We start from the raw sequence: 14743 nt of genomic DNA, 5'->3' as shown, positions 1-14743 counted from the left end.
TACGTTTAAGGCCATTGTCAAATCCCAGATATTGCGATTCCTTCGCATCTGTACTAATACAGAGGATGCTGAAAAAGCAACAAAAATATTGTTCAAAGTCCTCAGGCAACGAGGATATAGCCGAAGCTTCCTCCGCCGCATTAAGACTGATACAATACAGAGTCTTCAGGGGACGCAAAGACCTGAATCCGCGCAGCGAGAAGTACAAAAGAGGATTGTCCCTCTGATAACAACATACTCAGCTGACGCCCTTAAAGGAACTTGGGGCAGGATCTGTGAAATTATAAACATGCATTTTAAGATTTTTAATGCTAATGGGTGATGAAGCGTTCAAAACCAAAAAGAATGAGTCCACCCACGTATCTCTCCATTGCCTTGAACAGGCTGTGTGCTGCATAATGTACTGCCATTCGGGCTCGAATTTCCCGCGCAGTCCTGCGGACGTGACGTCAGATGACACTGAATGTGGGTCCTCGACCGGCTTTCGACTTGGATACGGGAAGTAAACAAACGCGGCGGACCCAAACTAGTGTTTGGGTAGTAATGGATTCTGCTACAGCCAGCAAACGACCCACCAACACACAAAGTCCACTAAAAAGCCCAACCTGTTATCCGGGAGGTGACGTTAGCAGCTGGCTGTAGCCACAGGCTAACGGTTTGTTTGTGTCTGTGTAGCAACATTAGCCGCTAACACACAGCAATCCCGTATCAGAGACGATCTCTCTGTCCCCTGATATGCCGTCTTTGCTTTCGCCCGTGCCTTCAGACTGCATCAACCGTAACTGTAAATCGCTGCGCTTGTGTGTCGCTACACACAGCGAGCAGCTTCCCGGCTGCTTCATGTGCAGCGGATAAGACCAACGCAAAGGGGGAAGCCTCCTGCGTCAGGTATCAACGCGAGGGGCACTTGACCAAGCTTTTTTTTTTTTTTTTTTAAATAAAAACTTTATTGAACAACTTTCAGTTACAGTCATAACATTGACTTGGAAAATACAAAACAAGTCTGGCATCACATTAAGGCACTTGACCAAGCGTCTGACGAACAGGGATGAGACGGCATCAGCTGCACTGTTGTGAAGAGCTCGTGCGCGCTCCCACGCCGGCTTGGCTGATGGCTGCAGTTACACTAACGTCCGCAACGGCCGGCGAGTCACTATTGATTCTTATTTCTTGATCCTGCCCCAAGTCCCTTTAAACTGAACTCACTCGTGAATACTCATTTTGTACAACTACAGGACAAAATAGAATCCTTGACAGATTTTAGGGTCATTTCGGCCTTCAAACGAAACAAAAATCTCCAGGACTCACTGGTACATGCCTCCCTTAATAAAAGGACAACAAAACATCACATTTATTTTCGGTCAATTAAATATATAGTAAACAAATACGCGGTTGCAGGTGCCCCGGTAAATCAGATCTTCAAATTAGAATCAGTGAACTTAGTCTACATAATTGAATGTGGAATCTGTAGCAAACTATATCGGGCAAACACAAAACACGCTCCTGCAGCGCCTAAAACAACACCTATATTACGTTGACCGAGAAAACATACAGAAACAGAATTATACAGTCATTTTTTTGCACATGACAAGTCAAACTTGACTATAGCAGGTTTGGAAACAAGGGTGGGCTGGTCTGACACACAAAGACTGAAAGCAGAAAAAGACTGGATTACCAGATTGAAAACTCTTGTGCCCTGCGGCCTAAATGAGGACTGCTAGGGACAGTCAGGCTGAAAAGATAAAACCTATCCTAAACAAACCTTTTCAATTTTGCCCAGAAATAACTTGGCCAAATCAATCTTATACAAATGTGTGTTAAACTTATTGATGTTAGGGTTGCTGATTATCTTGACTAACAAGACAACTGAACTAAAAGAAAAACATCTGACAAAGGGACACGTTCATCCAGTAACAAAGTGTTGCCAGGACTCTGGACTGGGAAAATCAACCTGTTTAACGTCCGGTTGATTAGGACACAACAAACATGAAATCTACAAACACAAAAACACACTGGGTCAAGTGGCAAAAAGTTTGCCTGAAGAGTTCGCTGCCGGCATGTTTGGCATGCATAAAGGGGTTTAAACTATTTCCAGGCTGCGCGCCCGCGCTTTTACCCTTGGTCAAGAGACCCTGGCCCCTAAGGATCATCTTTTCTAACCTAACCTGCCAGTGCCGCAGCACCCCCTTTGCTGTCAACATATTTAGTGCCCATCAGAGCTGCAAGGACTGAGAGCTTTTATGCTCCTCCTGATTGCTCTGATTGCCAGCAGCTGCCAGAGACCACACACTCTCTCTTACATATAAGCCTGCCTGCAGGCAGCTTCTTCCTCACTCCTCTGAAGAAGCCACAGTGTGGCAAAACATTAGGAGCTTTTCTTCCTGCACTTCTTGTGCTTTTTAACGTGTTTGCTGTCTGATTTTACTGACAAGGACTACAATTTTAAACTTAGTTAGTCCTTCTTCTTTCTGGGAAAAATATATATTTGACACTTAGCACTTTACATCAAAGCACTTTCTCAATTACCCGGGGGTAAAAAAACAAAGATTACAAAACTTACATATAGGGACTTTACCTTCCCACATAGTTTATTGTGTGAAATCTCTCTGTGTGAAGTGTGCGAACTGCGATTTGGCAGCCCCCACATTGTGTTGGGCCAGCATGTAACGGTGGATTTTGAAGTGTTTTACCTTTTTACAAAGAGTGAAGTGTGACATTGGGAAGCAATTATTGTACCCGAATGTGAGTTTCGAAAAATCTTTTCGAGAAAGATAAGATGTAGACTTGTTTAAAGAATATTTGTGCCCCTTCTTTTCCTGGAAAAAAAGACAAATTGAAGGATTAATAAGAAAGAAACAGCAACACAAACACTTTTATTTGTCCATTTATTTGATTGTGTGTTTCTGTTTCGCCTTGGAGACCATGCCTAGAGGGAAAACTAGGAGAAACGGGAGACCTAATTGGCACCGGGCACCCTTAGAGAAGATGGTTAGAGTACAACAACCTGAGATACCAACAGAAATCAGGCCGGAGAAGAGTTACTTTAAAGGGGACATATTATGCAAAACTCACTTTTTCCTTGCTTTAGTAAGTATATTTGCGTATCCGGAGTGCCTCCCCACCCCTTAAGCATGATTTTTTGACAACTAAGTCAATATTGCGTAAACTACCGGAGTCAGGGATTGGGTCTCTAAACAAGCCGTTTGGATTTCGACCGGATTGTGACGTCACAATCCGGTCTTTTGCATACTCCAGTCCTGGTGCTGGCTATCTCCTCCCACACCACGCCAGCTACCTGGACGAGGATCCGCAATTTTCTCGTTCTCGCTTAACTTGTACGCGACAGCCTGACCGCTACCATGTACAACCCAAAAGCCGAGCACTGCTGCTCTGTCGTCGGATGCACGGATCCTCCTGTTTCGCTACATCGCCACCCTACCAAAGAGGATATCACAGCGAAGTGGCTACATTTTATTTATCAGGGAAACGTCCCAGCTTCAGTGAGCTAAAGCGTTACGGTCTGTGCCAGTCACTTCACGCCGGACTGCTTCAGCAACCAGGGTCAGGACTGGACGCTGGACTGGCAACAAGATTGTCCCTTAAAAGATGGATCCATACCCACTGTCAATGATGGAACTGTAAGTATTTAAAAAACAGTGTAGTTTGTGTTACTTTGGCCGTTTAGCACATGAGCTAACGCTAACCGTTGATGTAAATATGAGGCTGAACTAACGCGAAGTTATCAACGTTGGGCTTACTGGCCGTAGTATTCACGATAATGTTAATGTTACCAAATGTTAATTTGTCATATCAGCACTCTTTTAAAACATGACAGTGAATTGAGAAAATGAATTAGGATAGAGATTTTATCACTTCTAACCGGCCACTGTTCCTCCGTGAACAAGCAGAGGAGACGGGGTGAAATGTCTCGGTTGTTCGCGGACGGTGAGCTGCTGTTCCTCCGTGAACACGCAGAGGAGACGGGGTGAAATGTCTCGGTTGTTAGCGGACGGTGAGCTACGTTAATTCATTAGCATGTTGTGCTAAAGGACAGTGACCTGCACGTTACCTGCAGTAAAGCAATCACTACTTTGTTTTGGAGCCGGAGACAGGGGTTAGCTGCTACATGTCTGCTGTGCTACTATCAGTTATATGCAGGCATAGACACAGAAAAGTTGCTTCGCAAATGCGTATAGCTCGTTGCCATGGTCTCGCGATGCCGTCCTCACGTCTTCCGCCCGGCAGGAAGAGGTGGGCGGCGCACGCAGTAGCTCATTAGCATAAAAGGGAAAGGCACTCAAACCAGCCGCTTAAAACAGGGCTGTGAAACTGGTGTGTAAACACCCCTGCTGTGCTCAATCCTTCGGTTTTTTCGACCAAAGCATGTTACTATCATTCCATTTAGACATCAAGGAACCATGTCAACAAGCAGAAATGAGCATAATATGTCACCTTTTAAATTACTGCAGGCCGTGCACCATGCAGAGGTGGTCGAAAGATTCCAACAAACTGGGGAATTCCCAGTGGGGATGTTTTAGACAAGTGATCAACCTAACATCATTCATTAAGCCCTCCTCCCCCAGCGAGGAGACCCGTGTGAAAGTCCAATTAAACACTGATCAGTGGATGCAAACCAATATGCTGATCTTGAAAAACCACTATGATGAAGTGATCGCACATAGTTTAGAAACATCACCTCCATTTGATCAGGTTGCTATGGAAAAAGCTGTGGCTTATGGCAAAATCAGATATAAACATAAATTATCTGTAACATCAAATGCCAATTTCACAGAGCTAATAAGGACAACAGCGCGGACCTCGTTAGGGGAGTCGAGGGCTGACTTGAATTTAACCGAGCAGGAGGAGAGTTGGCCAGCCCTGGGGGGGTGGCCCTAGTGCTGAGGAGAGGGGAGAAAGGGTGTCTCAGATGGTGAGGGCTGACACTGGGACGTCCCCCTACTCTGGGGCCTGGGTGCCTCCTCCCCCAGATGCTGGCACGGACCCTAACGGTCCCTCGGTCTTGGTCACAAACCTACATCGGCAGCCTAAACCTAACCACCTCTCTGCTGCTACACGGCCTGCGGGCCCTAACCTTAACCATCTCTCCGACCCTACTAGTGCCCATCCCAAAAAGCCTAATTCTCACCGTCTCCCTGCCTATGCTGCTGGCCGGCTTTCCAAGCCTAACCCTAAGCACTCCAGGCCATATGTGTTAGACCACCATCTGCCGCCTAAACCTAAACGGCTCAACAGCCGTATTTTGGCCTCTGCCATTACTCCATCTCTGATGCCTAATCCTAACCGTCTCTTGAGTCCTGGGCCAGCCAAGAACCTACCACCTAACCCTAACCATCTTGTGGCACTAGATGAGCCTAACCCTGATCCTAACCCCTGATCCTAACCCTAACCACCCCCTGGATGTGATGCCACATTCGGGCGACGGGGGAGTGGTTGGGGTTAGACGACCAGGAGAGCGGGCTGTCAGGGAGGTGGTGGCCATGGTGCATGGCACAGCCACTGAGATGGGTGATGTGGGTACGGGACACCCGAGAGTGGTACTCAGTGACGTCCGGGGACAGGGACAGGACGGGATCATGGAGTACGAGACCAATCTCCTTTCCACAAAACAACATCAGAGAGCTGAACTTCAGTAATGTGGCCGTGCGGGCGTCTCAGACCATCTCCGAATCCCCTTCGGATGCTGGAAACACAGTGCACAATACTGGGCCGATGAGTGCGGACCAGGTGGAGTCCCCCGCCGACGTGGGCGCCACCACCCCCTCCGCCTCGCCGTCCCGGAACGAGGGACCGGGGCGTGGGGGAGTGTCTCCATCTGCATGGCGGAGACCGACACGCCATCCCAACACCCCTCAGAAAATCAGGAGGTGGGCGTTGGAGGTAAGGGAGCCCGTGTTGGTTATTGGGGACTCCAACCTGGCTAGAATCCCACCACACGCATACTTATCGGTCCAGATTGATAGTTTTCCTGGTGCGCAGATCCACCATCTGAAGGGGATCCTGGCAAAACTGAACCCCTGCACGGGGACTCAGTGCGTGATACTCTCGGTCGGCCTGAATAACTGTTTGAGAGAGAACTTATCGGAAACAATAACAAAACAAATCCAACAACTACTGGCGATGGCAACAAAAACCTTCCCAAACGCTCAGTTAATTATTCCTCTCATCCAGTTTTCCGACCGCCTTGCACCGAGAGTAAAAGCAACTATACCAGAAACCAACACGCACATACTACGTTGTATATGGTGGAAACATAAACACACAATCAAAAAACACACAATCAAATATTATGAACCTGTCACTAACTTATGTCCTTAGGGAGGCTGAAACTGAGCTCCTGGAGAAAGGCCTTTTTTTTTTTTTGTTCCAACCCCACAGAGAGTGGATAAGGATGAGTTGCGACGTGACCTACATCGTTATCACAGGACTCTAAAGTTGTTGAGCCACTTTGACTGTGCCACCAACTCCTCCCCAACTCTGTTTACAGGGTCCTCTGGGTGGGAACCGGTCTGTGAAACAGTACCGGAGCCCATCCAGGAGATAATCAGATGGGACAGCCGGGGTTTGGAGAGAATGAGAGGTGGCATAGACAACAAAGATAACATGTCGAATCCACAGAGAAGAGCACTGAATGACCTGAAACACAACCGAGATATAGTTATAAAGCCAGCTGACAAGGGATCAAAAATTGTAATACTAGATGGAGCTCAATACCTGCTAGAGGCACATAGACAACTTAATGAGGCCAGGCATTATGAACCTCTCTCCCACCCTCTACAACAAGAGACCCAGAGAAGAATCCGTGAGATTGTGACAAAACTATATGAACAGAAATACATCACGGCCAAACAAAAGTATTACTTATTTGGACCAGATTCACCACGTCCATGCAGATTCCATCTCCTGCCTAAAATCCATAAGGATCCAGAGACGTGGACGGTCCCACACCGGGTTCCTCCAGGTCGCCCAATTGTATCAGATTGTGGGAGCGAATCCTATGCAATAGCAGAGTATATTGATCACTTTTTGAATCCCCTGTCACAACAACACCCGAGCTATGTAAAAGATACATATGAGTTCGTTAACAAGATCAAGGCTGTAAGGATGCCTCCAGGATCAGTGCTCTTCTCTGTGGACATAGACTCACTCTACACTAATATTAACACTAAATTGGGCCTAAAGGCAGTCAAAGGGATTTTGAACAAAAACCCGAAACAAAATCGGCTGAATGGAGCACTCCTCCAACTACTGGAACTCAGCCTACTCAGAAACGATTTCGAATTCAATGAGAAGGCCTACCTCCAAATACATGGGACGACGATGGGGAAGAAATTTGCCCCAGCCTATGCAAACATATACATGGCAGACTGGGAACAAACTGTCTTCCCCAAATGTTCTAAACTGCCCCTACTGTATATGAGGTACCTGGAAGATGTCATGACTCAGTGTCTGTTTGGTTTATTACTGGCTGTGTCCAAATTCAGGGGCTGCAGCCCTCGAAGGGCGCATTTGAAGGCCAATTACGTCACAACGCTGCGCGAAGGCTGTCCAAATTCAAAGGCTCCTTTAAATGCAGCCCACAAAATGCGGCCTGCCCTTCCCTCTTTTCGGAGGACGCACCGCTACTGTCCTTCGCGGCCTCACATATCCCAAGATCCTTTGCGCACCGCTGCTCAGTCCCGAAACAGAAGAGGAAGCAAGAGAAAATGGCGACATCAAGTGGCGCAGACATGACATTTAAATTTAAGTAATGGGTTTATACTCGGTTGTTACTCATTTGAACATCCAACGCCAGATATGTTAAACTTCAAGAGACTATAAAACTTCCAAAGTTTAACTTTAAGTTAAAATACGTGAAGCTGGTAATGCTATGGTAAATATAGTTGTTATTCACCAATGGGTTAATGTTTATTTTGTAATGTTGATAATTCAATTTAGATTTGACACATTGTACACACACAAATAAATGTACACGTTTGATAGATTTGAACCAAAACAGACTTTAATGCATGAACACCTGGTGACGCAACCAGGAAATACTCCGAAGGCTGGACCGTCCCATTTAACAGCGGTGGACGCGGCCTTCAAGGTCTCTCCGAAGGACCCGGCCTTCGTGGGCCGCAAAGGCCGCGTCCTTGAAGGCTGCAGCCCATGAATTTGGACACAGCCACTGTCATGATTCAGTGTCTGTTTGGTTCCCTCACCTGTCCGTGTCCGTCCTGACTCCACCTGTACCTCGTCTCGTCGTTAGTGTCTCTGTGTATATAGCCTTTGTTCGCCCTCATGTCTGTGTCAGATCGTTTCGTTTCCCTCCTTGGTCCATGTTGCTCCATGCCCCGTACTTCGATGTCCCGCTCTTGTTCCCGTGCCTTCCCTACCTTCTTTGTGTTAGCCTTCGTGTTAGTTTGTAGCTTGTGTTAGCCTGTGTCCGTCTTCGTCCGTCATCCTCCGTCTTGGTCTGTCTCCCCCCGTGTTTGCCTCCCAGCTTGGTCCTCAGTGTTTCCTCGTGTCTCCTCATGTTTCCAGTTTTGGTATGTTTGTAGTTTGGTTTCTCTTTTAATTTTGTATTTTGCTTTTGTTTGCACTTTGCTTAGCTTTTAGTTTTTGTCTAGTTAGTTCCCCGTGTTTTCTCTGTTTTGGCATTCAGCTTATTTATTAAAAGCTCACTTTTTGTTCCCCCCAATACTGCCTCCTGTGTATGTGTGTGTGTCTGCATCTGGGTCCTCTCCTCCATTTAATAATATCCCTTAAAAACCGTGACAGATGATATTTTTGGAGTTTGGACCCATTCAGAGGCCGATTTTAAGGATTTTATACGTGTCCTCAATACACATCATGAGTCACAACAAAATATAACTTACAAACTGAGGAAATCGAGTTCTTGGACACTCAGGTCTTTATTATAAAAAACCAAGGAGAGCAATGGCATCTGGGAACTAAGGTTTCTTTAAACCATCAGACACTCATGCCTTGCTGCACAGAACCAGTTACCATCCGCAACATACGTTTAAGGCCATTGTCAAATCCCAGATATTGCGATTCCATCGCATCTGTACTAATACAGAGGATGCTGAAAAAGCAACAAAAATATTGTTCAAAGTCCTCAGGCAACGAGGATATAGCCGAAGCTTCCTCCGCCGCATTAAGACTGATCCAATACAGAGTCTTCAGGGGACGCAAAGACCTGAATCCGCGCAGCGAGAAGTACAAAAGAGGATTGTCCCTCTGATAACAACATACTCAGCTGACGCCCTTAAACTGAACTCACTCGTGAAAACTCATTTTGTACAACTACAGGACAAAATAGAATCCTTGACAGATTTTAGGGTCATTTCGGCCTTCAAACAAAACAAAAATCTCCAGGACTCACTGGTACATGCCTCCCTTAATAAAAGGACAACAAAACATCAAATTTATTTTCGGTCAATTAAATATATAGTAAACAAATACGCAGTTGCAGGTGCCCCGGTAAATCAGATCTTCAAATTAGAATCAGTGTGTCACACCGCGGTGAGGTTTGTCTTGTCTTGGGTTTTTGTCTCGTAACTTCCTGTTTTATTTTGAAATCTAACTCTCCTCTCGTTTCAGGTCACTTGCCCTTCCTCATGTGTCACCGATCTGACTGGCTGTGTCCAAATTCAGGGGCTGCAGCCCACGAAGGGCGCATTTGAAGGCCAATTACGTCACAACGCTGCGCGAAGGCTGTCCAAATTCAAAGGCTGCTCCACATGCAGCCCACAAATGCAGCCTTCCCCACCCGCGTTTAGGAGGACGCACCGCTACTGTCCTTCGCTGCCCTATAAATCCCAAGCGCCTTTGTGCGCCGCAGTTCAGTTACGATGGCGACATCAAGCGGAGAGGACACAACATTCATATGTAAGTATCGTGTTCACACTTGTGACTCATCTAAACACCCAACTTCAGACATGTTAAACATCAAGGGACTAGAAAACCCCCAAATGCCATCATTCAGTCAGAATATGTGACGCTGGTCATGCTCAGCATTATGCTGTCGGATGTAAAGCCTGAAATGCCGTCACTGCCGAAATGTTTGACGGAAAACGGAAAAAAAGTCCAGTCCAACGTTTGGATTGAATGAAGAGCTAAATTCAGGATTATCATCATTGTCATCATGACATGTTTGCGACATTAGAACCCTTTTGCCTGTTGACACAACACAACACGTGTGTTTTATTTCATTATGTCTTAGGGAGCAGGGAGCAGACGGCCACCCTCATCGCCCTCCGTGGACAGCATGACCACCTGTTCACGGGGGCGAAGAACTCGGCCGCTGTTGGATGGAGGTAAGGCAATAACGAATGGCCCAGTTGTCAGTGTCCTGGTGTCACTTGTAAATCTTTGCATCCCTGTGTGAATGTGGTCATGTTCACAATTTCTCTTGTTTCTGTCTGTGTTCAGAACAATCCTGGAAGAAATGGGCCTGCAGGGGAGGGTCAAGCCCCTGCAGGCCAAGAAGAAGTGGGACAACTTAAAAAAAAAGTACAAGGTAGGTGCAGGTGTGAATGATGATGTGGAAACTAAATTTCATTCATTTAACCCATGCAAGTCAATGAACACTTTGCTGGAAATTGCTGACGTGATTGATTTCCACTGCCTTAGGACTGCAAATATCCGGCGACAGGAGAGGGGGTCGCGGGGAGCTCCACCGCCGCGACTTGGCCCTGGTTTGTCCACATGGACGAGGTATTGGGACAGAGGCCGTCGATCAGACCCCCTGTCCTGATTGCCTCGTTGCCGGAGGACACACCAGGGCCGAGTGCGGCGGTGGACCACGCGGCCAACGAGGAGGAGGAGGAGGGGGACGAGGAGGTGGAGGGGGGTCCGGGCCAGGAGAGAACAGGGAGGCAGGGCCCCCGTCGAGGAGGAGGAGGAGGAGGAGGAGGAGGAGGAGGAGGAGGAGGAGGAGGAGCAACGACGAACTGGTCGAGCTCCTGAAGGAGGACATGAAGCTGCAGAGGGAGGCAGACGAACAGCGGGAACGCTCGAGCAGAGAGAGGATGGACAGACTGTTCTCTCTGCTCGAGCGGATGGCCGACCGTTGATTGTCGTATTTTCTTTTGGTCGGCCATCACTTTTAATTTATTGTTAATTTATCATTTCTATTTATTCACCATTGTTTCCATGTATTCACCATTATTGTTTATGAGATGTTCTTTATTTGATTAAAAGTATTTCACCTGTCATTCGTTGTCCATTCCATTCAGTGTTCACAATTTTCATAATATGAACATAATATTAACGAGTCACAACATCAAACCTGTCTTCTTTCACTCTCTGTCCCATATTGCACCTTCGACATACTAAATATAGCTGTTATTCATCAATGGGTCAACGTTGATTTTGCAACGTTGATAATACAAGTCAGCTCTGACACATCTTGTCGTTAATTATTGTGCACACAAAAAAATTTACACGTTTGATGGATTTCAACCAAAACAGACTTTGATGCACCTCACAACTTGAACTGAAACATAACGACATTGACCCTTGTCCCCCCCTCACGTTTACCACCCTCTGGACACCTTTGTGGCAAAAATGTACACGCACAGACAAACTGCCATGAAATCACCACACACCAATATTTATTTCCGACTTTGTGTTTCATAAATCACTCAAACTTCCCACTCATGCAACTACCAAACATTCAATCAGGATTTCATGCCTTGGCTTACAATGGGAGAATGGTTGAATCTGGTGGACTGCGTAAAAATGTCACGTATCACTACTCTCCTTCAAAATGAAATGCTGACATTAGACAATGCATGGTTCAATACTGTGATGGCAGTGAGATTAAAAAATGTGGTTTGAATGGCAGTCAATGAGTACATGAGAATATTATAGATACCATGTCATGTTGTAAATGATATGTATATACAAGTCATTACTATTTCTGAACTTCTTATTATGTTGTTTGTCACCTTTTATTGTTGTATAAGTGTGATACTGTCCTTTGGCTGCTGTGACTGAGTAATTTCCCCATTTGCAGGACACAAAGGAATTCTGATTCTGATTCTGATGAGGCATTCTTGGCCACGACAGTGTCCAGAGGGTGGTGAATCCATAAATAGAGCATGAAAGACATGAGAGTAAAAGACATTGGACAACAAAATTTTACTCGAAAGAAAAGTGCCATGAAATTCATGTCATGAGCCGTGACAGCCAAACTGATCACTGACAACAAAAAGAAATGAGGAAAGTGTACAAAAATGGGGGTAAGGGGTAAAACAATGATGACACAAGTCAGTTGCTGTGATGGGCTTAGCAGGAGTCCCTGGCAGTGCTGCTGGGCTGGATGGGATGCCACAATAAAGACCCTGGTGGCAGTGGGTCATCATCTGGGGTGGCATTCGGGGTGTTTGGGAGGTGCGGTCTCCACTGTCCACCAGGTCGTCCATCAACAGGGTTTGCAGGGCTGACTCGATCGACGGCTGCCATGCCACTAAGAATTGTTCAGGAAAGAGGCAAGAATTATGACATCATAATGTGATCATTATATAAACATGGTGACTGATTACGACGAACACAACTATCTACCACACACTTCAAATAGGAATAATGCCTCCAAGATCATTTTACTTGCCAACTATAGATAGTCGTGGTCGGGGATCACCTCCTCCAGGGCAGACACCTCCGCAGACAGCTGGTCCCGCCATGGAGCACCACTGGCTGCCTCCAACACGTTCTCCCCCTCATCCTCCGGCATGACGTCCTGCAGCTCATCCTCTGGGGGCATGATGTCACCTGCCCCCAGGCAGATGTTGTGCAGGACGGCACAAGCTGTTACGACCTGAAATGAAAGGGGATGTACATCAATTTTGATTTACTCTGCTTAAATACTCGAGGAAACAAAAATGAATCCTGACATACCTGAGGCACAAAGGTGTGGTGCACCTCCAGCGCTTGCAGGAAGATGGACCTGAACCTGGTCTTCATCATTCCAAAGGCACGCTCAATGATAGAGCGTGCCCTGGAATGATGGACATTAAAGCGCTGGGCTCCCACACCTTGCACAGGCCGTTTGTAGGGAGTAATGAGGGGGAGTGGATGTTGGAGGCACGGGTACCCGCCATCTGCGAGGATGAAGTGCCCTGGAGGAGGGTAGATGGCCTGCCTGTACAGTGGGCTGTGCCGGAGTACTCTGGAGTCGTGCACCGACCCCGGCCAGCCCACGTACGTGTCCATGAAGCGGCCCTGATGGTCACATACTGCCTGCAGTATGATGGAGGAGAACAGTTTTCTGTTCTTGTAGCAGTGACCATCAGGGCCGCTTGGTGGCTTGATCCTCACATGGCAGCCGTCGATCGATCCAGCAGCTTTTAAAAAAGCTCTGTGTCCTGCCAGCCCTGCAAACCCCCGAGTTACTGCAGCCAGGTCTTCAGCGGTCTTTGGGAGGTAGATGACCTTGTGGCGAATGGCCACCACCTCCCCAGTAACTCGGTGGACGATCCAGTGGACGGTGGAGCGAGGCATCCCAAACACCCTTGAGACCACCCTGTATGATGCCCCACTCGCCAGCCAGAAGAGAAACACCAAGGTCTCTATTGTGGCACCCCATCCGTGTCTCCGATCTTGTTTGAGAAGGTTCAGCAGCACTTCCAGGGACTCTGCTCAGCCGGAAGTCCTGCCTGGTGTCCCCGTCCTCGAAGAACCTGTCGAGGACGGGAACGGCCATGTTGACCCTGCAGTACCGGGGTCTGGTCTGGATTTGGAAAGGAGGGGAAGAACAGGAGACGAAAAATGGTAGATCAGACAATAGTTAGCCTCATTTTAGTTGATGAGATGATTCTAGTTAGTGTGGATGCTTCAGAGCATTCACACTATTGTCCTTCTGGAATTTATTGCAGTTATTATTATTATTATTATTATTATTATTATTATTATTATTATTAATGTTATTATTATTGTTGTTGTTATTGTTATTATTATTGTCATTATTATTATAATTGTCATTATTATTATTATTAGTAGTAGTAGTAGTAGTAGTAGTAGTAGTAGTAGTCGTCCGTACGTTCTTCAGCACGCTTCTACTCCTACAGATTTCGAGCTACGGTAACCATTCCACTATCAGGATGTTCAGCTTTTTATGCTCTTTCAGCCTTGTACTTTTCAGCTTTTTAGCTTTTCAACTTTTTCAAATCTCCAGCTATTTCAAGGCAGAATTAATATGGTAGCAAATGGGAAAATCTTCAGATCTTCTTCAGAACTCATCCACTTTCGACCTCTTCTTGTCCCTCATACTTTGAGCTACAGACACCATTCAAACTTTCTCCAAGTTACAGGACTTTGGATTATTGGGCATGTATTCAGCTTTTTTACTTCTTTTACAGTTTTGAAGTCATCACAGTTTTGGTTTTCAGGATGTTCAGCTCATCTCCTGGTTTTATGAAACATGTTCAGCTAAGACACTGTTCAACTATCATGATCTTCAGCTTTTTCAGCCCATTCAGCATATTACTTTTCACCTTTTCTGCCTTTTCAGCTTCTTCTGCACATTCTTGGCCATTCACTCTTGCAGTTTTATGCATTTCCGGCGAGTGTTTTCCAGTAGGCCTACATTCAGCGGGTTTCCGAAATCACTTCAGCCTTCAGCATTCACACTGTATTTTCGCAGGTAATGCTACTTTTCCTAGTTATTTAATTGAGGTCGGGTCTGTAACCTGTGCCTTTCTACAGTTTATATGTCTAGCATTTCAGTATTGTATTG

Source organism: Pagrus major, chromosome 3 (genome assembly GCF_040436345.1).
Source record: "Pagrus major chromosome 3, Pma_NU_1.0".
In the NCBI taxonomy this organism is placed as follows: domain Eukaryota; kingdom Metazoa; phylum Chordata; class Actinopteri; order Spariformes; family Sparidae; genus Pagrus; species Pagrus major.
Note: the sequence above shows the minus strand (reverse complement) of the source record.